Source organism: Schistocerca piceifrons, chromosome 1 (genome assembly GCF_021461385.2).
Source record: "Schistocerca piceifrons isolate TAMUIC-IGC-003096 chromosome 1, iqSchPice1.1, whole genome shotgun sequence".
NCBI lineage: Eukaryota > Metazoa > Arthropoda > Insecta > Orthoptera > Acrididae > Schistocerca > Schistocerca piceifrons.
In genome coordinates, this window is record NC_060138.1 from 899,069,810 (window position 1) to 899,096,728 (window position 26,919).

General features: G+C 39.1%; 1 long non-coding RNA gene across 1 annotated transcript in view; it reads left to right on the plus strand.

The window, feature by feature from the left end:
- Positions 1-6,090: 6,090 nt before the first annotated feature.
- LOC124713682 overlaps positions 6,091-26,919 on the plus strand; it is a 38,827-nt gene continuing 17,998 nt past the window's right edge. Inside the window, exons 1-2 of the long non-coding RNA XR_007005635.1 lie at positions 6,091-6,226; positions 7,730-7,858. This is a non-coding gene — a long non-coding RNA (uncharacterized LOC124713682). The remainder of the gene's footprint in view (positions 6,227-7,729; positions 7,859-26,919) is intronic.

Sequence of the window (26,919 nt, forward strand, 5' to 3'; positions counted from 1 at the left end):
GACAAGGACAGGGAAATTGATTGGCCATCTTTATTTATCTTGTTCTGTTGTCCTGGAATTATTTAAAAATAATTCCCACCCCATGATCTGACCAAGATTTTCAGGAGGTTTCTCTTGGTTGAAGTGCAAATACTGGAATTGCGAATCCCCTCCAAAATATTCCCAATTGGAACTCTCTCTACCCCAGAACCACGTCGTCTGGCATTTGAGTGAAAAGTGCCTCATTCTGATTACTAGAAAATCCCAGTGATTTACGGAAAACTCAATAAAAATCTTGATGCCGGTATGAGGATTTGGAGTTCATTCTTCCTTTTTATGCGTCCATTGCCTCATCCACATCAAATCAGAGATTTCTCAGACAAAAAGGCGAAATGGTAGTGGGGTAGATGGCATCGGTGGGTTTCCGCAGTTCCAGCACCTGCCTTACAACAAACGGAAGCACCCCAAAAACTTAATTCAGAATGGGGACTGGTAGCTATTTCCCACATACGAGGTCAGTGCCTAACTCGCTTGAAGTTTATAAATCGATATCTACTCGTCAGACATTTGTTTGTTTGTTCCCTGTCTTCAGTCTCCTCTTCAACAGGTCCATAGATTCTCCTCATAGTCTTATTTCGAAAACGTCAGGGTCGTTTTTAGTTGACTTAACGTTAATGTACTGCTGCGTGAATAACGCTTTTCTTTTGCATGACAGAGCGTTGGAGCAAACTGTATTTTGCAAACTGTCTTGAATATTGTCCAGCAGACACACATGTGGTGAACTATTTTTCCAGATAACTGAAATTCCATCACTGGTGTGAAATTTAATCAAACTGCAGTCAGTAGGACTTCTCCTTACAACATTATTGACATCAATCCATACTTCGTCTTACTTTCAGTAGTACGCAGCTCCATTTACACAGTGTTTTTCATTATGCATTTGTTATTCTTGGTTCATCATCACAACATCTTATTAGGATTATCATTCCCCAAATCACTCCAGTTCTAATTCATTACACTGTCATTCATCTGCAGATATGATGATCCACCCAGTGCTACATCTGAACTGTTCTGTCTGTCTGTACACACATTTCACTTCAGTTCTCTCAGACATTTCTCCATCATCCAGTTCTGCTGTAACTGACCCATGCATCCATATTCTTGGTAGCCTGATCAACGTTTTAGATGTATTACATTCGCCCCACATAAAATTCAGGATCTCACGACGAAAGCTGTCATAAACCTTTCTATATTCAGTGAACGGCACATGAAAGTACATTTTATGTCATAAAACCTTTCCCATATGCATATGCAACTAAACACGTTCTCCACTTTGACTGCATTTTGCGAAAACATATTTGGTGAGCCCTCGAGACGCACTCAGAGACTTTCTCATGTCTGTTTACAAAATCACTGAGAGTATTTTATAAATTATGCTAAAGAAACAAATGCTTTGGTAGTTGTTGCAATTCTCGTGCCCTTCACGAAACATCGCTTACCCAAGCACTGTGGAGGAGCCAGACCAAATGTGTCTCTCAACATTTCATCTAGGCCTCATTAAATCATAATTCTAATGACATAGCCCTCGAGAGAATGGAACTTGTCAGCCACGGTTAAGGTACGAATTGCTGATATTACACAAACAAGCCAGAGGGCCCCGAGCTGTGAGCCCTAACATTTGAGAACCTTGCTGTTGATAGCTACGGTTTGGTAGCCCTTAACGAGGATTGTTTATCAGATTCTTCACAAAGTGAATTTTCTCAGAAAAATTACGACAACGACCAAAGCGTGACAAGGGACAGGAGTCCTGGAAATGCAGAAAGACTTGATAATTCTACGTAGAATATGAGGGGACTAATATGTAAAGAGACGGAACTCAAAAACATTGAAGGAACGCGTTCATAGCAGAAACAAATATGACAAAGGAACGAGATAACTCCGTTAGGACATATGCATAATAATGTGACCTGGCGGATAGGGGCATTGTTTCTGCCAGAGGGGGGCCCTTCGTGTACTAAATTTCACACTTTCTTTTAGGAGCTAAAGTGCTACCTTCCTTGAAGATGGACTTTCAGGTGTTTACTTTACTCTCTGTATAGAACTAGGCCACTTACATATTTCTTTCTACTATACAGTACCCGCAAATTAAGTAAACTTCCGTTATTTGCGATTCTTTCCGGTTACAATTTTAATAGCCACCAGTGCAGTTTTTCAGTTCGCATTTTAAGACGCGTTCACGTTGTGTGAATTATTAAGTGTTCTACATATGATTCTTCGCTAGTGCCCTTGGAGAGTTTTGACTGACGCCTCGGTGTGTTTGCGTGAAGACCTCAAGGTTGCAGGGCAGCATTTTCAATGTTTGGAACGAATGAAGTTCAGGAGGAAGGTAGGCGCAGTACATTAGGCCTACACTCATGAACCTTGATTTTGAGTGTTACATGAATAATTTTTCTTTCGTTTTTGCTGCCTTATTGATTATGGAAATTGATTATCCAAACATGGAGCCAGTAAAAAATGATTGTGCAAATATGTGGGGCCGGCTGACTGATACAACTTCGTGAGTATCCTTCTGTATGTACTTCCTGAAAGTTGATTGGTTCTTATAACATAAGGCAGCATATTGGGGAGAGTCGACGTGCGCATACTATTTCTTCACTCTGTCCGTCAACCGAACTGACCGTGTAATTCGTTAAAAACAATACGTTTCTAAAGATATTAGCAGCTTTGACGCTGTATGTTGACGGATTCAGTCTTTCAATGTTCTAACTAGTCTTCACACCGGCTAATAAGGCTTTCCTGCAAAGGCCTTAATTTTACGAGAATGTTGCAAAATGTTCCTTCGTCGCCTGTTCCGAAGAAATACTTTATCCTAGCTGGTTCTTGTTTAATACGACTAGCGGGCATTAACTGCGTTATTGTGATAAATCTGCTCATAATCTTAAGTAATAATGTATTTTACGCAGCTCAACATATCTTTGTTGTCGTCCGTTGCTAAGACGACCAGCGATATTATCACATGCAACTAATCAGTCATGAGCGCACCTACGCAACCCATATCTCTGAGCTGACTGGCACACAATGTCAAAAATTACGGCATAATTTCACTTTTCAAAAACTCTATATTACTTAAATAGCTTGTATTAGCCTTTCAAAATTGATCGTGAACATTAACACTGTGTTCAAATGCCAAAGTTACTTCATCGAAAACCATCAGTCTCGAAGATGGTCCACTTCCCTTTTTCTCAGTCTTAATTAATGATTCGGTTCTGTCCAGTAAAGTTATCTGGAAAAGATTTAACACGATGAGCATCTAGCACAAACGCTCTTGCAACAAGTAACTTCTCAATACAGGTTTTAAATTGCCGTCAATTTCCTGCTCAGTTTTTATTCGTTCTTCGTATTAAATTTGTATCGTCTACATAAGAACAGAAACTCCGGTTGCTCACACGTATGAGTGCGACTTAATGCTGCGAAGACAACCAGGCAATAATCTGATACATGAAATTAAGCTCATACAAAGCTTTTCATTTTTCTTTCTCCAATACAATACACTACAATATCTTTTTCTTATAATAATCAAAGGTCGCTGACCCAAAGACGATGTGTTTCAGCTTGGCACAGCCGCCCGGTTCGTATGTATGGTGACCAGCTTTCATCAACGCCGTACCTTGCTGCAGCAAGTCCGCCACAGTTGCTCCAACGTCCTCAAACCCGGGTAACAGAAGGAATAGTGTCTAACAGCACACACTATTTCTAACATTATACTTATCACAGATATCTACTTTTTTTATTTTATCACCTGATACAGCTTAAATACGTTTCCTTTAATACGAATATTACGTATTTAGTATGTTCAGAGTGTTTACCACAAACCATGCATCGAACCGCGTCACTGAAGGGAGGTTTTGCTGGCCAAGGATGTGCTATATTCTCTCATGAATACAGGATCAACATGCATATCCACGATAGCTGCAATTATTTTCGACCCTCCAGAACCGCACTTCGAAATGGAGAATATTGCTGGTTTGATGTACTGAGTCCACTACGATAAATTGAAAATGACAGTAACATCTTTGGTTTTCTCTGTGTCCTGCTTACAGTATATCTTATTTCCTTTCCACTCATTGTGTAGCTGTGCGGCTTTCGTGTTAGCCGTATCCTAGTACAACACCAAAGTTGTCTAACAGTAAGAGTTCATTAGAGCTACGCCTTTTCAATTCAGTAGATTTGATGACTTGATGGGATGCTGCACTTTTGACAAGGAAGTTGTAATTGCGTCATCTTTTCGCGAATTTAAGCATTGTAAGCATATTTTCGAGCTCTTTACATATACCGTAAGGAAAATGTCATTTTCTGTCATGTCCTCCTTCTCTCTTAATATTAGGAACTATTTTGTGAAACTGAGTATAAACTATTTTTTCTTGTAGGCTGACAGTACAGTAATTTGATTTCCAGATGACTATCTTTTGCCTGTATATTTTTAACACAGCACCTATGTAGCTGGAAACAAACTATTCCCGTACTAAGAACAACTGGAGAAATAAATGTCAGTCCTGCATATCTATGTAACCATGATACAACATGCTAGGCTATATTTGTATATCATGATCCTCGTCACGAGGATTTCACAATTACGTCCAGCAGTCATCATTGAAACGTGACCAGCTTTACAATGTTCAAGGATTGGTGGCAATGAACAGGCCTTGACCCACAGAGGTTCGATGTCGCATATCTGCATCTGGCTACGACTCGAAGAGGTCTGCTGCAACCTCGTTTCGTTGCTAAGGTACTAGATATCTGATAGCAATTATTAAATTTTCAATTATTATTTCGCAATTTTAAAGAAAGTCCATGTTCTAGCTTTTACAACTTACTGAGCTCTTTGGGCAGCTTATTATGGAGTGTTTGCATGCTTTTTTTCCGAAATGAGTCTGGAATTAAAGCAGTCATTTATAAATGTGAAACCGGCTTAAACAGAGAGGAACTCTGCCTCTATTTTGTGTGATTGGAAATTGACGAAACTATATCTTAGATTTTAATTGTTTTCTGCGAAGTGATGAGGTATACTCTAGATTCCTTCAACGTCGGATTTCGGGGAGTACTGTCGATAAAGCAACTTAAATCCGTGAGATAGATCTTAATTTCATCTGAAAAACAAAATTTACTCCTCTTTCTCCGTGTTGGCCACTATCGACATATTCTACGCAGGTGCTAGTAAGTGTTGTACCGGTAATGCTCAGTAATAAGGAAATATTATTCCGTGTTGTCAGTTTGCTGTCCATTCATTCATTCATCGTATCCTCTTTTGACTCGGTGCAAAGGTAACGGCCTTACACACGAATCTTAGACTACAAATGTTAGCACCATATGCCCTAATGCTATGGGCCTACTAATTACGAATGTCGCAAATAAAAAGGTAAATTGATAGGCCAGATCAAGCAAAAGGCAGCACTGCATCATGTTGTGCTTCGGAGAGATGTACACGACGTCAGGAATGTGCTTCAGGGCAAATGAAAATTCAAACAATAAATGTAACCTGTAACAAACCGTAATGCTTTCCTCTGTGGAGAAAAGTTAACGGCGCAAAAGAATACGAAACAAAGACGTTCTGAACACCAAGCGTTTCCAAAATGCGCCACTGAACATACTCACTCTTTTCACTTGACCGAGCTATACCTTGATAGACAAGTTGTGTACTTCCTAGCCTGGAAGCAAGCTGCTTCAGCATATTATTATATCGGTGGAAAGACAAAATAATAATGAAACATGTTTATTTCAGAGCACTGTACTGAAAACCATTAGCCAACTTATTTAGGTCTTTTTTTGCACAACAACTGCGGTCTGTGATAATGTATTTGTAATTTCCAAAGAATGCAAAGCACTTCTGTGGCATCGGCTTCAACATCAGACCTCACCTACACCTCGGACCAACAACGGCACTCCCTGCCATCTAGCGGCAAAAGTTGAACAACAAGGACCAATGACAGCAAATAAGTGACCCCGTTGGGCCAGTCCCTTTTTTCCCATTATCAACAACCAGGCAAAGTCCGCTGATAGCAAGTCAGCAACTGACAAACCGTCTCTCTTCCTGCTATACTGTTAAATTTCAATAGCAATTGAGGCGTTTTCTGGAACAATGACTTAACTGAAATCCAAATCAGTCAGTAATTCCTACATATTACACTATCACGTCATATTGATTGACTGATTAATTGTTTTATTGGCCCATTTCATCATTTTTCTACAGGTACAAACTGATATTGGACAAGTAAATTTTTGTGGGATGAGACAATATGAAGTAATATGACGATTACGAATTGTTTATCTACTACAACATAAATAAGTCTACATACATAAGACTGTAAGCAAATGTATACATATAGCTTACTGCTTCACGCTCTTCTCAAGGACTTATAACAGTTTTCTAGCTAAAAAAAGGAAGAGGATTTTACCATTTTTACATCACTTACTTCATCATAGCTTACAAAGTCATTTTTTCAGTAAAAGGAAACAAATTTGCATTAAATCATGATACTATTCTTATGAATCAACATCAATTAATCTCATTAATTAAAAAGGAAGAGTACTGTTTACAGTTTGTGGCATCTTCATGACTATAATTTATTGTTTTTACCTTTGTACAAAAGACACAAATCTAAAGATTAGAAAATCTTTACAATTTATAAGACATACACTAACACTGATTATGCTACTGACTGAAGTATTCTACAGGAACTCATCCAGATTTTAGGAGCAGCTAGTTTCAATACTTTCTATAACATTTAAGATTTGTACATATTCATCAACACTATAATTCTTTTAGAGGCACTTTAAAATTACTTAAATTTTTTTCTCTTAATGTGTTGTGGTAACTTGTTGTAAAGATTTTTCCCTGCAAGTAAAGGCCCATCTTGTCTTAAGTTTTGTTTTTGTGCATTCCCTATGCAGTTCCATTTTCTGCGGAGTATTGTACCTATGAACTGTTTCAATGTTTTGCATGTCTGTCATTTTCTTAATGAAACATGTAACTTCCAAAATGTATAAGCAAGGTAGCAGAAGAATTTGTAGGTTCTTAAATAGTGGCCTGCATGAGCTTCTAGTAGTTGCATTTCATATGGTCCTTATAATTCTTTTTTGGGCAATAAAGCAGCTTTTGCTGGCAGGTGAATTGCACCAAAAGATAATGCCATACCTCAAAAGTGATTCCACTTGTGTGTAATATACATTTTTATCACTTGTTGTGTTATGATCACAGTAAGAATTTTCATGCAATAGCAGATGGTGCCCAATCTCTTATTGATGAAGCTTAAATGCATGTCCCACTTTAGGTTTCCTTGGATCCATATCCCAAGAAATTTAGTGCTGTTTATAATTTCTAATTGTTTGCCAGATAACATTATGATGGGACTTGAGTTATTTGCAGTTTTTGTGCGGTATTTAAATGTATAGTTACTCTCTTTTCTGCATATATGATAGGCTGTTTCTGCAGAACCGATAGTTATGTGTAACATGAATAGTTTGAGTTCATTTTCCTGTTCATTTTATCAGAATGTTGGTGTCATCTGCAAATTTTATACACTTCTGGGAAGGGGTTGCTGACTCTTAAGTCATTTATAAGTAGTAGGAACATTAGATATAGAATGGAACCTCAGGGCACACAATACTTAACATTCTGTTTCCCTGTCTGTTACCTATGTATATTGTTTTCTCCTTGATATTTAAGTTCCACTGTTTTTTGTCTGTTGTTCAGGAATGATTGAATCTGTTTGTGTCCCAGTCCCCTGACACCTTCATGTTCTCATTTTGAGAGAAGTAGTTCATGGTATGGGACCTCATCATCATCATCATCAGTTCATGGTTTATGACATCAAAAACTTTGGTGAGTCCAAAAATGTAGCAGATACTGCAGTTTCAGCGTGTGTTGTGTGTGTGTGTGTGTGTGTGTGTGTGTGTGTGTGTGTGTGTGTGTGAAACTATGTGAACCAGGTGAAGCTCAGTATATCAGCCTCAATAAATTTCAGTTAAGTCACTGTTCCGAGAAGGCCTCATTTTTATTTGTAAAACTTCAGTCAAATACTTGTGAATAATCAGTTACTAGTAATCACTCTGAGCTGACCTTTGAATTTAAGATGTACGCTACCCTAAGAATATCTGCGGATGAATCGCTAAAGCCATTTTCAGCATTTTCCACATACATCAGAATGTATTCCACTGTGACTGAGCTACTTATTTGGTGATCTTTGAAGATCACTAGTTTCCAGACACACTACTGAAATTAACATTACAAAATGAACTCACAAACAGGTCTTTAAATACCATTTTCACCAAAAAAAAGGTGACAATCAGGAGTTCTCTACCAAAAACACAAATTTACAACTATATGTACAAAAATGAAACACTTTTAGCATTAATAAAACAACTGTCTGGATCATTAATAAACACATTGAAATGTTTAGTTAACACAGTCAATGATTTCTTTGAACACCGGTACAGTGAGCCTAAACATAAATAATCAAGGCACATTTAGGCCTACTGTATCCTGGATGCATCTTTCAGTTTATATTCCCTTATTCCAGTTGATTATCAGTGTCACCGTTGTACTCTAGGATGAAATGCAATTATTGGACTAGTTAATGTGTCATAGTTTGAAGTACTGAGAAAAAGCAGTAGATCTCACATAATATTAAGAACAGAAAGACAGCAAAAAATGCAACTGACACCAGTCAGATTTTTAGGATAAGTCAAACAGCATGTTGAAGAGATATGTTATGGGAAATGGAGGTAGTGTATTCACTGCAGCAGGCCTATGCCTATACAACATTCTGAAATCCACCAAGACAGAAACTGAAGCAGTATCAATATGTGAGATTGTTTGGGTAAAACTAAGTATCAAGGGTGGACATAACTTATAACTGAGTCCTTTTATCAACTGTCATGTTCACCCCAAGATGTAACTGAAAACTTAAGACAAACCCTCAACTCTCTAGTACATGTGATCCTCAGTTACAATGTCATCACTGGAAGAGACTTTAATCATACAACGGTCAAATAGGAAAATTGAATTTTGTAAGCAGTGGGCATGACAAGACATCTTGCGAAAGAATACTACATTCTTCCTCTGAAAACTACCAGGAGCAGATGGTTTAGAAGCCTACTCATGGCAGAAATTTGTTAGATCAAATGGCAACAAACAGATCTCACATCTTTGAAAATGGCAAAATTGAAACTGATATCAGTGGCCATGAGGCAGTTGTATCAACAATGATTATGAAAGTATATAGGACAACTAAAATAAAGCAGAAAGATTTACACATTCAGCAAACTATACAAAGAGGCATTCATATTATATCTCAAGGAGGCCCTTGAAACATTTAGCTCTGCATAGGAACATATCGAGGAAATGTGGCTCACATTTAGAAGGATAATTGACAAAGCACTATAATAGATAAGTATCTAGTACAACAGTTCATGATGGGAAGTACCCCCTACTGTATACAGTCCCTGCCAAGTAACTTCTAAGGAAATTGTGGCTTCTGGACAATAGGTATAATACAAAGCGTATGGCTCTTAATAGAGACGGTATAAAAAACTACATTGGCTGCCAAAAACACACTATTTGAAGCCTTCAACAACTACTGTATCAGAATCTTATGAAAAGACCTCTCGCAAAATTAAATAAATTCTGGACATGGGTAAAGGCTGTCAGTGGCACTAAAGTTAGTGTCCAGGCACTCATAGATGACACTGAAACTAAAATTGAGAGTAACGAAGCAAAGGTAGAAATGTTTAACTCAATTTTCAAATGTTCATTTACAAAGGAATGCAAGAGTACTGCTTCAGTTTAATTCTTGCACAATTTCAAAGATGATTGATATAGATATTAGTGTCAGGGGCAGTGGGGCAGATGAGGTTGCAAAACCTGAATGAAGTGCTAGGGCCCGATGGAATACCTATCAGATTCCATACAGAACCTGAGGCTCAGTTAGCTTCTCTTTTAACTATAATACACTCTAGATTTCATGAACAAAAAGCTGTGCTCTGTACTTGGAAGAAAACACAGATCACACCCGTATACAGCAAGGGCACCACTGGATATCATTGACATTCACCTCTCATACATCATTAGAACATGCTCAAAGCTCAAACATAAGATATCTCAAACACAATTATATCATCCCCGCCAACCAGCATGGAATCGATGCAGGATGCACCCTGAAAGCCATGGGCCAAGGTAATCAGCTGGACTGAGCAGTTTATGATTTCTTAAAAACATTTGATTCAATACCACACCAATGCTTACTGACAAAAGTACAATCATATGAGCTATCAAACAAAATTTATGTCTGGATTGAGGATTTCTTGGAAAGGAAGATGTAACTTCTTATCTCTGATGAAGAGTCTCAGACAGATGTACATGTTACTTCAGGCATGCTCCAGGAAAGTGTGGTGAGACCCTTGTTATTCATGTATGTTAAGTACCTGGCAGGCAATATAACTGATAACCTCAACTTTTTGTAAATGATGCATTTGTCTGTAATAAGGTGCTGTCTAAAAAAATCTGCATGAAATATTTGGTCATATGTAGATAAGATTGTAAAATGGTGCAAATTTGACAACACGCTTTAAACGTACAGAACTGTAAAATTGTGCACTTCACAAAATGGAAAAATGTAACATCCTACAACTACAGTAACAGTGAGCCACAACTGCTGTCAACTCATACAAATACCAGGGTGTAATAGTTTGTGGGGTTATGAGATGGTAGTCACATAGACTGAGCCATAGGTAACACAGGTGGCAAACATCATTTCATAGGTAAGACACTGGTGTAAACACAGGCAGTCTACAAATTATATTGCTTACAAAAGACTTGTGGAACCCACCCTACAACACAGAGACTACTTATACTGCCTTAGAGGAACACAGTAATCACCTTGCAAGCAAAATGTCTTTTATTGCATTTTTCAGCCTCAGGTCGCAGCCTCAATGCTCCAATAGGTAAATGGCAGACCAAAAAACTCCAGAGTTTTATCCCCAAAACTTCCTAAGATCTTTCAAACAATCCTAGAATATTGCTAAAATGCGTGGGAAATAATAGGAGATATTTAAATTATACAGATAAAGGCAGCATGAATGGGCATACTGAACTTTAAGATAAATGTCAGATCTCCAGTGAAAGTGTGCTTAGAATTTTTCTAGAAGCAACTTTAAGTGATGAATCTAGGAAGATACTACAACCCCCTCCTGTAGGGACTATGAAGACAAGATGAGACTAATTACAATATGCACCCAGACATTCATGCAATCATTCTTCCTACACTCCATAATGGAATGTAATGGAAAGAAGCCCTAATAACTTGTACAATGAGAAATACCCCTTTGCTATCCAGTTTACAAAGAGTTGCAATTTAACTTACATGTAAGTCCCTACAAAAATAATTTCTTTAATAACATAGCATTTTTGAGTGGCTAAATGGCTGTATTAAATTACTGCTTGATATGTTTCACAACTACAAAGTGGTGGTCTACATGTCAGCAATGACAGTATTTAAATATATATTCCTGTTTTTAAATTCGGGCTAACATTCCCTAGGCTCTGAGTAGCAGCAATACATTTAGTAAAGGGTTTTCAAATACATTCCTGGAAATGGAAAAAAGAACACATTGACACCGGTGTGTCAGACCCACCATACTTGCTCCAGACACTGCGAGAGGGCTGTACAAGCAATGATCACACGCACGGCACAGCGGACACACCAGGAACCGCGGTGTTGGCCGTCGAATGGCGCTAGCTGCGCAGCATTTGTGCACCGCCGCCGTCAGTGTCAGCCAGTTTGCCGTGGCATACGGAGCTCCATCGCAGTCTTTAACACTGGTAGCATGCCGCGACAGCGTGGACGTGAACCATATGTGCAGTTGACGGACTTTGAGCGAGGGCGTATAGTGGGCATGCGGGAGGCCGGGTGGACGTATCGCCGAATTGCTCAACACGTGGGGCGTGAGGTCTCCACAGTACATTGATGTTGTCGCCAGTGATCGGCGGAAGGTGCACATGCCCGTCGACCTGGGACCGGACCGCAGCGACGCACGGATGCACACCAAGACCGTAGGATCCTACGCAGTGCCTTAGGGGACCGCACCGCCACTTCCCAGCAAATTAGGGACACTGTTGCTCCTGGGGTATCGGCGAGGACCATTCGCAACCATCTCCATGAAGCTGGGCTACAGTCCCGCACACCGTTAGGCTGTCTTCCGCTCACGCCCCAACATCGTGCAGCCCGCCTCCAGTGGTGTCGCGACAGGCGTGAATGGAGGGACTAATGGAGACATGTCGTCTTCAGCGATGAGAGTCGCTTCTGCCTTGGTGCCAATGATGGTCGTATGCGTGTTTGGCGCCGTGCAGGTGAGCGCCACAATCAGGACTGCATACGACCGAGGCACACAGGGCCAACACCCGGCATCATGGTGTGGGGAGCGATCTCCTACACTGGCCGTACACCACTGGTGATCGTCGAGGGGACACTGAATAGTGCACGGTACATCCAAACCGTCATCGAACCCATCGTTCTACCATTCCTAGACCGGCAAGCGAACTTGCTGTTCCAACAGGACAATGCACGTCCGCATGTATCCCGTGCCACCCAATGTGCTCTGGAAGGTGTAAGTCAACTACCCTGGCCAGCAAGATCTCCGGATCTGTCCCCCATTGAGCATGTTTGGGACTGGATGAAGCGTCGTCTCACGCGGTCTGCACGTCCAGCACGAACGCTGGTCCAACTGAGGCGCCAGGTGGAAATGGCATGGCAAGCCGTTCCACAGGACTACATCCAGCATCTCTACGATCGTCTCCATGGGAGAATAGCAGCCTGCATTGCTGCGAAAGGTGGATATACACTGTACTAGTGCCGACATTGTGCATGCTCTGTTGCCTGTGTCTATGTGCCTGTGGTTCTGTCAGTGTGATCACGTGATGTATCTGACCCCAGGAATGTGTCAATAAAGTTTCCCCTTCCTGGGACAATGAATTCACGGTGTTCTTATTTCAATTTCCAGGAGTGTATCTTTGAAGGAAGTGTTATTTTTTAAAAAAAAGAGCTTATATTATCTTATCAACTCAGAGTTCTATATTTCTTTTAAATAACCAATATAAAATTTTAATTCTCGCATTTAGTTTTATAAATTTTGTAATGACTAGAGTTATATCAGTATCACAATAAGAGATAAAGACAATATCTAATGCTGGTGCTCCAGTTTTTTTGCAATGTAACTTTAAGGGTTTGCTATTTGGATTTATCTGTGATTTCTGTTATATGCTTTTTGTGATTGTAACTACTGTGTAGCTCAACACTGTGCAGTAATAACCAAGTAAATTACAACAATGAAAAACAAATAATACGTTTAATCACAGACAGAGAAAGAAAAGACAGATGGGATGTGACAGATGGGAAAGATAACAGATCTCAGACCTTAGAACTCAATGCAAGTCAAAGGTAGAATAGGAGGAAGAAATAGATTTTTAAAAAAGAATTGACAGGAAAGAAAAATATACTAAATGCATATTGTATTGACTTGAATCCATAATGTTAGCTTCTTTTGTACATTTTCACTCATTATTGTCACATGGAATTATCTTCTGGAACAATGCAACTAAAATGAATAAAATGTTTATCCAACAAAATGCACCACTAAGAATATTGTGTTAAACTGATAACCTCACATCTTATAGAGAACTGTCTGAAAATCTTTATGTTGTGGTTTCAAAGCCCCCATCAGATGTAAAGTAAGAACCTGAGAATTCCTACAGCTTCAAAAGGAAATTAGAAACTTTTCTTATTAGTCACGTATACAAATTATGTGATTATCTGGATTCAAGGAGACAGCCACTGCGGCTGAGTGGATCTAGGCGCTTCAGTCTGGAACCGCGTGACCACTACAGTCGCAGGTTTGAATCCTGCCTCAAGTGTGAATGTGTGTGAAGTCCTTAGGTTGGTTAGGTTTAAGTAGTTCTAAGTTCTAGGGGACTGATGACCTCAGATGTTAAGTCCCATAGTTCTCAGAGCCATCAAACCATTTGGATTCAAGGACTTAAAGGTCTTGTTAGCTGCGTGACAAGTAGTAACATTTGTTGGGGATCGATCAATATTATAACAATGGTATAAATGCTATTTTTTGATAAGCAACTGTGGGATAGCATAGAAAGCGAAAAAAGCAGCTATTTAACGTAAGAGAAGACACATCAGTTTTTTTTTCAAAGTAACAGCTTTCTTATTTCCAGAATGTAGATCTCCACTTGGTTGACACTTCTAAAGGCTTTCTTTTGCTTGATGTGATCTGCAGCCTAATGAATGAATGAATTAGTGAGTGTTTAAGTTTTGTACTGGAAGGCCATGAATACAACAATGGCAGAGGTTATTTACTTCACTTGATCAGGGCCAGAAGGCTCCATGTAGCTACAGGGCTCCTATTCCACTAGATTTCATTTAATGATTTCTACCACCAATCACCCTCTATGCTAATCTGCAGCAAGTCTTCATGTATTCCATCTCTCCACATTTTCTTTGGTCTGCTTATCGATCTTTTTCCATGGGGAGTAAAACCCATGGATTTCGAAGGTCATTGATGTTTACCCATCTAAATGGCATGACCTGATAATATAAACTGTTTAGTTCTCATGAGGTCTATAATATTTGGTCTTTAGTAGATCTAATCCTGTTCACAATTATGCCTGATCTTCCATTCCCCAGTGGCCTCATCTTTCATCAGACCTTATATCTATCTTAAGACTTTGCAAATATTATAATTTAAGTGTTTTTTCCACAAACTCCAAGTTCCGTTACCATACAACCCTATGGTTTGGATCACTGCTTTGTACAGCTCGGACTGAAGTATCATCAGTTTGTGACTTGGATCCTCACTTTTATTTCTGCCACACATGATGCATCCTCTATGAAGCTCACCCACAGATATTTAAAATTATGAACCCTTTTTTAGAGCTAGGTTGCAACAGCCAATGGCTGGAGTGAATCTCTAGAGCAGGCATGAGTCTCCTGCTCATTACCAGGTAGTTGATCTTCAGTTCATTCACACAAAGACCAACCATGACTGCTGCCAGCTCCAGCCTGGCACTCATCTGCATCAGTTCTTTCTTAGATTTGGACTATAGGGCCACAACATTAACAAATGTGATATGTGTGATTTCTCACTTTCTGTCTCAGTTCCTTTGAAAGTCTTATAGAAAAGTGTCCCCTTTATCTTACTGAGTATCGAGTTGAACAGTATTGATGATGCACCATCTCATTGCCTCACCTTTGAGATATGTTAAAGTACTCACTGACTTAGCTCCCAAGGTTCACTTTGCCTTTTGAATCAGTGAAACAAATTCTAACTAGGCTGATGAATTTCTTGGGTATTCCAAACTCAGTTAGGCAATTCATCAAGCTCTCCAGCTGAATGCAGTCACATGCCTTAAAACCTAGGATGAGCACATGAAGGTCTTTGCCATATTCCCATATCTTCTTGTTGAGCTATCACAGTACATTGTTATCCACAGCTGATTGGCCCTTTCTGAAACCATCCTGAAATTCTCCAATCACTTCTTCTGCAAATGACTGGAGTCTATCCTGCATAGCAGGTGTTCATGAGAACAGTTCCTCTATAGTTAGTGCAGTCAGTTTTGTCACATTACTTGTGTGTCAGACAAATGACTGCTGTTTTACGCTCTTCTGGGATCTCCTCAACAATCCAGATCCTCTCGATTAGTTGGTGAATTCTCTAGTAAAGTCCCTCCCGTCCAGACTGAATGACTTTCACCTGACTTCCATTTTCTCCTTGACTTTTGTTCTTCTTCAGCTCCATTCTCTGATTCTTTATTTAATCCAGTGTAGGTATAATCTGAATCTACAATGTCAGGAGGTTGGAACTCAAGCAACTCCTTAGGTTCATCACATTTGTGGAGCTCCATGAAGTATTATTTCCATTGTTCAGCAATGTTGAATTCATTGGTGAGTAGATTCTGTCTTGTTCTTGATGAACGTTTGGTATCTCTGGTATCCCTTCCTAAGGAAGTTAACTTTACAGATCATCTTTCAAGCCTATTTTCCAAAGTAATTTTGCTGAGCCTCCTCTCTAATTCCATTGACATACTTTCTCTCTGATCTAGTCAGGGTTTCTTGATTAGTTCTCTGTACTTCTTTGAACTATACTTTGTCTTGTGTAACAGTTGTGTCATAGTGCCAGCTCTCCTTCGCTCATCTTCTCTTGGCTAATGCCTTAATGCATTTGTCCCCAAACCAAATCTTCGTGTCCCTGATCTGCTCCTTGTGGACTACATTAGCCGCTCATTTGTAGCATACTTGACTTGGAATTTCAGAGTAGTTTCTTAGCATTAGCTGAAATTCACCTTTGTTTGTATAGTCTTTGAGAGTATCAATGTGGTAGTGTATGACTTTCTTAAGACTGGCTTCGGCTTTGGGCAGTACTTGTAGAAAGCTTTTTATTAGGCAGTGGTCTCTGCCACATTACGCACCCTGTGCTGCCTTTACATCCATTTCCCATTTCAGTGCTTTGATACCGACTGTAATGTGATTTACATAAGGGGTGGACAGAAATATAGAAACACCAAAAACACAACACACTACCATGTGTGAAGAAAAACCATTGGCATTCCATGCAGCTTTCAATCATCTTGGAAGAGATAAATATAGGTCATGTATGGCTTTCAATGGTATCTTATACCATTCTTCTTGCAAAATAGTGGCAAGTTCAAGTAATGATGATGGAGGTGGATAGTGATGACTCACTCTTCTCTGTAAATTAGATGAAAAAGCCTCAATAACACTGAGATCTGGTGATGGTGAAGGCCGGGGCGATGTGACAATTCAGTCACACATTCACAAAACAACTGCTGGACAATGTGAACTGTGTGAACAGGGGTCCTGTCATCTTAAAACACACTACTACTGGGGAGCAAACATTGTGCCATGGGATGGACTTGATCAGCCAAAATGGTCACATAATCCTTGGCAGTAATGTGACCTTGTAGGGTAACCATGGGGACCATGGAATACCACTGTATGGCTACCCAAATTATCACCAAACACCACCATGTTTCATTATTTGGGTGTAAAATTGGCCAGAAGTTGGGAACAAGACTCATCCAACCAAATTTTATTCATCCATTACTCCATAGCCCAGGTTTTACTGCATCAGCATCACATTTTCCTGTTAGGACCATTTGCGTCACTGATGAGTGGTTTTGGAATTCTGACTACTGTAGCTCCCTTCATGTTGTTTCAGTGCTGACACAGTTCATGAGTGTGACATTCAGTTCAGCAGTGACTTTTGCAGCTGTTGTTTTATTTTTTGTAACAATCCTCTTCAATGGCTGTCCATCACAGTCACTCAACACACACTGGTTATTATTCCTATGGCCCTTTTCTGGAGTTTGAAAACTGTGTTCATATTTTGTGCATTTGTTCCCCAAACAAGAATGCCATAGCTAAGAATTGAGTGTACATATGAATAGTAAGTAACTACAGACACTGCATGTTACACACTGATGATAGGATTCTAAGGGCATAACATGCTGATAACATTCTGTTTGCAAGCACCTTTGTGTGTTCACACTACTTCAACTGAGAATCAGTATTCATTCCCAGGAATTTTGCATTTGGTACACAGTCTATAGAGGTATCATCAACATTTGTGTAGTTAACTATAATTTTTTGATGATCATCAGTGAAATAATGTAGGTATGAAGTTTCCAGTGTGATATAAACGGTAGCTGTTTAATATAACTGAGGCAAAAGCAGATTTATTTTTCAAAAGTGACCTGATAATTTTGCTATGTGTAACTTGGCTTGAATAAGCATCTGCGTCTTGAGCCAAGGCCTCTAGAGAACATAGTTAATAAAATTTAATGAAATACTGAATAACTCACAACTTGAAAAAGTCTCTTCTATGAGTTTTTAGTTGTTACACTCACTGCATAGTTTAGTTTAGATGTCTTTGTGTTCCTTGGATCATAGTCGTGACATCTTGCTATGATGCTGATCATTTGAATGACTGTCTTAAACTACTCTTTATTTTTATTTTATTTTCTCTAAAACACACACACATACACACACACACACACACACACACACACACACACACACACACACACACACACACACACTCTTTATTATTCCACATGCAGAAATTTGACTATGGAGTAGGAGGTGGTCTCAAGCAGATATAACTTCAGTTTGTGTTCGAATTTAATTTTATTATTTGTCAAATTGGTTGCATTACTGTGTATGTGGTCAAAGATTTTTAAGGCTGAATACCTCACTCCTTTCAATGCCACACCAAGGGTGAGTGAAGGATAATGTAAGACATTTCTCCTTCTGTTAATGTATAAGGGGCATTCAAAAAGAAATGAGCCAGAGGCATAGTTACAGAAACCAGTACCTGTATGTTAGAAATATTGACCCTGGCTGTTGAGACACTTGTCCCACTGTGACACAAGGTGGTGAATGGCTGTCTCATAAAATTTCTGGGGCTGCAATGTTAACCAGTTCTGCATGTACAGCTGGACGTTGTTGGCCAAGGTGAATCATTTGCCCCCTAGAGCACTCTTAAAGGGACCAAAAATGGCGTAATCACAGGGAGAGAGGCCTGAACTGTATGGAGGGTGGCTGAGAACCTCCCATTTGAATTTATGCAGGAGTGCCACAACTGTGTTGGCCATATGAGGCTTTGCATTGTCATGGAGCAGAATGTTGGGCATTCACTGTTGTCCTGTGCTGCAGGAAGTGAATCAGAAGGGGGCCATCTTGGTCAAAGAAGAACGTCAGCAATAATCTTTCCTGCACTAGTGTGGACGGTGACATCCAGCTGTACATGCAGAACTGGTTAACATTGCAGCCCCAGGAATTTTATGAGACAGTCATTCACCACCTAGTGTCACAGTGGGACAAGTGTCTCAACAGCCACAATCAATACTTCTAACATACAGGTAATGGTTTCTGTAATTATGCCTCCGGCTCATTTCTTTTTAAACACCTCTTGTATATATGATTGTTACTGTTATTTTCAAATTGTGGTTGATTTTCAACAACAAATATTATAAGGGAATAAATTTAGTGTGAGAATTTTGTCAGTATGCCCAAATGTTTAAAGAAATGTATACAAGAGGTACAAGGGCAGGTGCCACATGTTATTACTATTACACACTTATGTGCAATGAATACTTCATCCTAATGGCATTTTCTATTCATATTACCCACAATACAAAAGATACAAAGCTTGGATATTTAATAAGATCTGTAGCGTGTCATTTCTAGTTCAAGTTTTTATTCATAGAAATACTTAGGAATTCAGAATATTCTGTTTCATTTATTGTTAGACTGTCATGCATTATTTTTAATGCTGATATTAGGCCTTGGTTATGGCACAAAATTGCATTCTTTGCATTTTACCCAAGTTCAGTGACAGGTCGTTTATAGAGGGCTAGTAATTAATTTTATTCTATTTATATTTTTAAGTGTCAACATTTTGCCTTAGGTTTTATCATAATACTTGCATCATCAGCTGAAATAACTATTTTGGCTTCTTGAATATATATGATGACAGAAAAAATTTTATATCAAGAACAAGAGTGACCCAAAATCAATCCCTAGAATGCACATGCAATGACTATTCACCATTCCAGTACTTTCAATGAGTATTGGTGACTGCTAATAAACAGAACTTTCATTTGAACTATAATTTTCACAGCCACAGGCTAATACAATGCACATAAACATTGCCTTGCAGACTCTGCTTTCTTGTTTAGAATTCAAGAGTAGTAAGGTCTTCAACAAAATTCTGGCAGACATAAGTCAAGATATTAGAAACAACAAAATAAAAAATAAAAATTAAAAAATATTTCACGAGCCACTCCTTTTACAATTTTTCAAATTATTTAGATTTGAAAAGATATACTCTCACTTGTACTGTACAATCAGTTGTTCTCATTAGTCACTATGTGTACAAAGTTTTTTTCTATGAGGTGCATCCAGAAAGTAAGCCTCCTGATGTTGTTTCCTTTAAAGTTGACATATTTATCTGGGAAATTTGTGCATGCACAACAGATCTATGACATGACAATCAAAAACTGGCCAGACCAGTCCTGCCTGGAGCCAGTGCTGGAGCAACAGTGCTCCGAAATGTCATCTCTTATTTGTTGTGCCACCGCCTGCAAGGTTCAGTCAGTGACAAGGTTCCTTAATGCAAAAAACATAGTGCCCATAAAAATTAATCGTCAGCTCTGCCAGGTCAATGGACAGAACATTATGAGCAAACAGATGATGTGTCACCAGTATAAGTTTTTTTTATTTCTGAAGATCATTAAAGTGGCCATAATGAAGAGTGCAGTGAGCAACTGTCCCTCATCAATGATCATCTGGTTGAGCTAGTGTGGCAATGCATCCTTGAGAGCCATTGCTTCATGATTACGGAGCTCAGCAGCCATTTTCTGTAGATATCGTGATCCTTGTTACATGGAATTGTCACTAAGTACCTGCTGTTCAACAAATTGTGTGCCAGGTGGGCGACAGAACTTGTGCACAAAACAAAACATATTGGAACAGTACTGACATTTCTGCATCATGAAGATGGCGACGAATTCTTTGACAGGATCATTGTGGGGGATGAGATGTGAATTTCTCATTTCACCCCAGAAGTCAATCAGCAGTCAATGCATTTGCATCACAATGGATCTCCAGTCAAGATGAAATTTGGTGTAGAAAGTTACGTGCACGGTATTCTGCGATAAGAAACACATTCTGCTCATTGACTTCCTGCGCAGAGAAGAAACAGTGAATGCTGACCATTACTGTGAAACAATGCAGAAACTGCGACGTGCCATACAGAACAAGAGATGTGGAATGCTTACTGCAGGTGTTGTGTTACTCCATGGCAATGCTTGTACCCACAGGGCTCAGTGCACAGCAACTGTTTTGCAGAAGTTTGGCTGGGAGCCATTTGATCATCCAGCATATAATACTGATCTTGCTACCAGCGATTTCTTGCACTGGGACTCCAGCCAGCATTTTGACAATGACAAAGAGCTGAAAATGACTTGTCACACACTGGTTCCATTCACAGGTGGCAGACGTCTATGACACAGGAATACAAATGTTGATCCCATGATATGGCAAGTGTTTCAATTCTTTTGGTGACTATGTCAAAAAATAGTTCAAACATTGTTGTTCCTGTTGCTGATAAAGTTTTTCATGTAACTAGTTTGTCTTTGTTTTAAAAAAGTAGGAAAACTTACTTTCTGGACATGCCTCATACCATGGATTGTGTTTGATGTTAATTGCAGTTTACTTGAAACTTACTCTTCATGCTACAAAATACCAGATACTCTTACAAGATTATTTAAAGACCTTTTTATGAATTATTTGCCCATTGGGGATCACTGTAGTAGTACCACTGTTTAAACACAGTTCAATTTATGTAATTAATGCAGTTTGTTTTGCTAAGAGACAACGTTCTAGAACAACCAAATTGGATAACAATCATTGGAAAATAAGTCAGTGAAGTTGCCCATTGTGAGACTGATCTCTCTGAGCTAAGGTGCTGCATTTGCAGTGTCTTTGAAATGATACTGCATTATTGTATAATTGGTATGTTTGACCTCTTCAGCACATTAATATCACAAAAGCCTCCCATAAAAATAAATGTTTGTTCAGTTAACAAGTTGTGTATGAGTAAAATCAAGTGTTTAATGAAGCATGAGTGGTTGTACTCCAAAAGAACAAATGAGAACATGTTTTTCTAGACACTAAAGCATAAGAAGAACCACTGAGAAATGTGTTGGTGCTGAAGTCTCAGTAGAAGACTACTTCATCATCCCTGGCAACCTGAACAGACATGTTAGACAAAAAAAAGAAGATCATGATGTCCATGGTGGACATAGGTATGGAGAGGAGAGCGATGATGACCAGCGAATCCTCAATTATGCAGAAACTCATGATCTGGTTATCACAAACAATTGGTTCAAAACATACGAATCTCACCTAATCACATGCTATAGTGGACCAAATGCAACTCAGATTGACTATGCCCTAGTAAGACATTGGAACTTCAAATATGTGCTAGACATGAAAGTTGTTCCATATGAAACTGTCACAATGCAACACAAACCAATCATCTGTAAGTTTAGAATAAGCCAACCAAGATCTGGGTACTCTGCCAGAAATGGACCCCAAGAATCAAATAGCAGTTCTGTAAGGAGGAGGCTGAAATTATGACAGAAATTACAGTGCCACCAATTACAACAGTCAAAGATAGTTGGACTAAATTGGAGATCTCTGTTAATGAAGCTGCATGCTCTATCCTCAGAACAATGAAACCAGGATGATGAAGGATCAGCAAAGACATGTGGCTTTGGAATGATGATGTTAAGGCTACAGCCATACTTGCATTATTTTTATGCTGGACACTCAGTGTCAAAAGAAGCTACAGTTATAGGCAGGTTGGAGGGGGCTGGTGGTGGCCACACATGGTGTCATTTTCTGCCAACATCAGACAAGAAGACACATACTCAAGGTCAAATGCTGGTCGAATAGGCTGAGGCTCATTTCCCAGAGTCGTATGATGCTGCTCACATTGCATTCTCATGCGAACTCAGTAGAATCTTTGTAGTATGTGCAATACATATAGTATAGTGTTAGTAGTGCTGTATTAAATTACTGTTGTTAGGCTGAGCGCAATGGACAAAATGTCATAGGGAACATATTATTTTTGAAGTTCAAGCTTGACCTTTTTTATATGACATTCAAAATGCAGATTATAAAAACAGACAAAAAAGATGAGAAGGTTGGCTAGCTGTGAAATCGAGCATTGTTGGTAAGGACAAGATGGACAAAGAAAAGAAGGAAGCCTTGAGTAAGTGTAGTAAAACCATTTAATTACGGTAAAACAAAAAGATCAAAAATACATGAAAATATTTAAATTTTATGAAAGATATCTGATGAATTACATTTGTAACATTAATTAAGTACAATAAGTCACAATACTTGTGCTTTATTAATGTATAGAATATTAGAGGTGTCTTTTTATGCCAGCAGTATTCTTTTACTCAGCAATGTTTGCATTTCGGTTTAGCCAGGCTACAGAACCTGCAGTAGAACAGAAATATTCAGCGTACTGATCTCTTGTGTGTGTTCCTTTCACGGTCCCTCTTGTCCCCTGAGCCAAAATGCTGTCCAAAGGAAACAATAATGTGTCCTCAAAGTTGTACCCATAGTTTCCTGCACAAAGTTGCGCAGTACACAAGTGGCCTTAACAATGATGTCAATCAAATCAATGCTGATCTCAATCAGGTGGTGGAATATACCCCATTTGTTAGCTAAAACACCAAATGTACACCAAATGTACTGCCTGGCACTCGATAAATGGTAGTTAAAAATTCTTTTGATGTTACCAGTCATGTCCTTACCAGGGACTGGTCTTAGAGGATTTTCACACAGAGAAACAGCTTCATCTACCACAAACACATATAACTGTAATCAATCATTTGGTAAGAGGGCTGGACAGTTTCTTGCCAAAATTAGTACTCTTCAGGATGTTTGAACCTCCTCTGTGTCCAAAGACCTTAACATCTATATATCTCAAGCTGTAATTTGCATCAGCTACTGCCTTTGAAACAATTCAAAAATACTTCTTGTAGTTAAAGTATTCACTACACAGTCCCCATGGATTAATCACTCTAATACACTTACCATCAATTGCCCCCATGCAATGTAAAAAATTAGCTTTTTTTCCAAGCTGTGAGCTAATATTCAACCAACCTTCAACAATTAATTGTGTCAGATATTGGCCTTGCTTTGTTTTGCAGATTGTTGAGCATGGCTCTCAAATAATCTTTGAAAGTGTTGAACATCCAAGGAGAAAGTCGAAGTGTAGAGATTTTAGTTATCTTGGCAATGGTTCCCATGGTAAGATGGAGGTAGTTGCACAGGTGTAGCCAAGGGGGTGGAGGCTAATGTGCCCTCCACCAAAATGTTAAAAAAAAAAGTGGAGGAGAAGGGGAGGGTGGCAAAGTGATCTTATGGCAATTTCTATGGTTTCCTAGTTCACTCTGTGTGAATGCCAGGATGACTTATTACTGCCATTTTGTATTCAATTACAAGTCTATTTTATTACAGAGTCCATCTGTTGTAACCCCCCCCCCCCCCCCCAAAAAAAAAAAAAAAAAAATCAAAGCTTGGCGACACTTATGGTTGCCAAGGTACCAAGATGGGATGTATAGAGACCTATATATATTGTACGTATTTATATACAGTATATTTATGGTAAAATATATATCTCATAAAACAAATTATAAAATCTTTCTGTGGACAATCACAGTTTTTCCTTTTTACCACAGGACATCTGGGAATATGGCTGTTGATCTAACAGGTAGTATGCAAGACACTGACAACAACATTGCACAAGCAGAAGTAAACACTCAACACCTGCAATACAACACACTACATCCAAAGCCTCTCCACCTGGCTGCAAAGTGCAAAGGATGAAAGAAAGTCCTTGTCCAAAGAAATGCAAACAGGACTAGTTTGAACAAAGTTTGTTGGGTGTTTTTCAAATGAATTTGCAACAACCACAGTCAAAGGAACCTAGAACTGATCATCCAGATGAAATGTTCTTACCTTCTCAAATGCCCGTCATTAAGAACTTTAGCCCAGCTGACGAGATGGATTTTCATTTGAAATATTTACAATTGGTTCAGTCCTACACACATGCACAGCCATCCAGAATTACACCTGTATGTGACTGACAATCATCTCATTTCACAAGCAGCAAACCTACAATGGACTTTAAAGAAGAATCAGAAGAATCAGAAGAATCAATCCTGTCTCTTTCTCCATTATAAACAAATAATAAAAGAAGTAATAAAACTTCACTTACCTCAGAGTAATTGATAGCTTTTTACAGCCCTTACATATTCATGCAGTAGTGTGTTTGTTCCCTTAACAGTGCTCGACACATTAGATAGCAGAGTTTCGTATGACTTAATAGACATCCTGTAATACTCAGAAAAATTTTCAGGGTTTTATTTAAATCTATTGCGTACTAGATTGAATTTTCCTCTCTCTGATCTGTCCTAAATTATTGGGTGAATTCAAAAGTGTCTTCTTTGTCTGTCATCTCCATTGAACCAGCAACTATGCAGCACATATTATTGTTACAGATCGTTTGCTTAATAAATTTATTTCCATATTTCTATGCTGCGATGTCACCCAGAGAGGTCTGAAATGCTATTGGCCAGACATGGCCACATTCACTTCTTTAGATGCTAGGACCCATATGCTGAAAGAAGCTACTGTATGCACGGTCGAGTGTGGCCACCATCAGGTGACTTTTGAAGCTGCACCATTTGACAGTGGATGCCCAGCTTCAGAAAATGCAAGTATGGCCAGAGCCTCAGGATGCTGAACAAAAAAGAAAAAATTGTACCACAACTTTCTTGCAGACAGAACACTATCCCATTGGAATGCTTACAAACAAACCCATAGAGTGCCAAAGAAGGTTAGAAAAAATTGTACCACAACTTTCTTGCAGACAGAACACTATCCCATTGGAATGCCTACAAACAAACCCATAGAGTGCCAAAGAAGGTTAGCACAGTCACAAAAGCAGACAAGTATTCAGATTTCTACACAAGACTAGACACATGAGAAGGAGAACATGAGATTTATTGATTAGTCAAATCAAAGCACCAGAAAATGGAAGAAACCCAACACTTTTATGTCATCAGCAATGAAACAGGTAAGCAGCTAGTCAACCAGAAGAAAGCAAGGGATTGCTGGCAGAGCTACTTTGAGATAATTTTGACCTAGGAATTTCCCCATCCAACAACACCAACTGTGTCAGCTGTTGAAAGAGTGATCAAGAACTTTAACATTGCCAAAGTTGAGGCTTTTGAATGTTGGGCTCCATAAGGTTCCTTTTCTGTGCATCGACCGTGGAATATAAAATTATAAGGAATATAGCAACCAGTCTCGGAAACATAATTTTATTTATCTTGTTGCAAATCGATTTCGACTGATATCAGTCATCACCGTTGCATTTTTCTGACCGATACATGCCATAGGTAGAAGTACTGTCCTTGGCAGATTTCTATCGTGAAGTGACACATCATAGGTCAACACTGTCAGTGTTCATTATGTTTCCATGACTGGCTGCTATATTCTTTACAATTTTAAAGTTGAGGCTGTTCTGAAGGGAATGTAAAGATGCAAAGCCACTGGCCCCCATGACCTCCCAGCAGAGTTATGGTGTTCTCAACAGTGGAATGTGACATGTTGGCTAATAGATCTTTTCAATCAGATCATCAGAGAAGGTGGAATACCAACAGAGTGGTAGTGGACAATCAATCACTGTATTCATCTTCAAATAGAAAGGAAGCACTGCTGAGTGTTCTGATTACTGCCTGATCGGATTACTGAGCCATGTGATGAATATCTTGAGCGCATTCTCGACAAAAGGATTCACAAGATAGCTCAAATCACAAGGAACCAAGCCACCTTTGTGAAAAACTGTGACACAACTGATGCAATCCATGCTGCATGGCTGCTGGTTGAAAAATACTGTGAAAAGAACAACCCATTGCACCTTGCTTTTCTAGACCTCAAAAAGGCTTTCTACCAGGTACCATGGATAGTACTTCGAGACCACAGCATTCCAGAATATCTCATTAACTGGGTACAGTTTCTGTAAGTAGAAACAAGGAACAATGTGCAAGTGGCTGCTGGAGCATCAAATGACTTTCGCATCACAGTAGGAGTCCATGAAGGGTCATTTTCTTTGTCACTCCTGTTTGTTCTTTTGATGGACACTGTCACACCAGACTTGGACATTCCACTACTACGGACATGTCTCTATGCTGATGATGTCATGTTGGTTGCA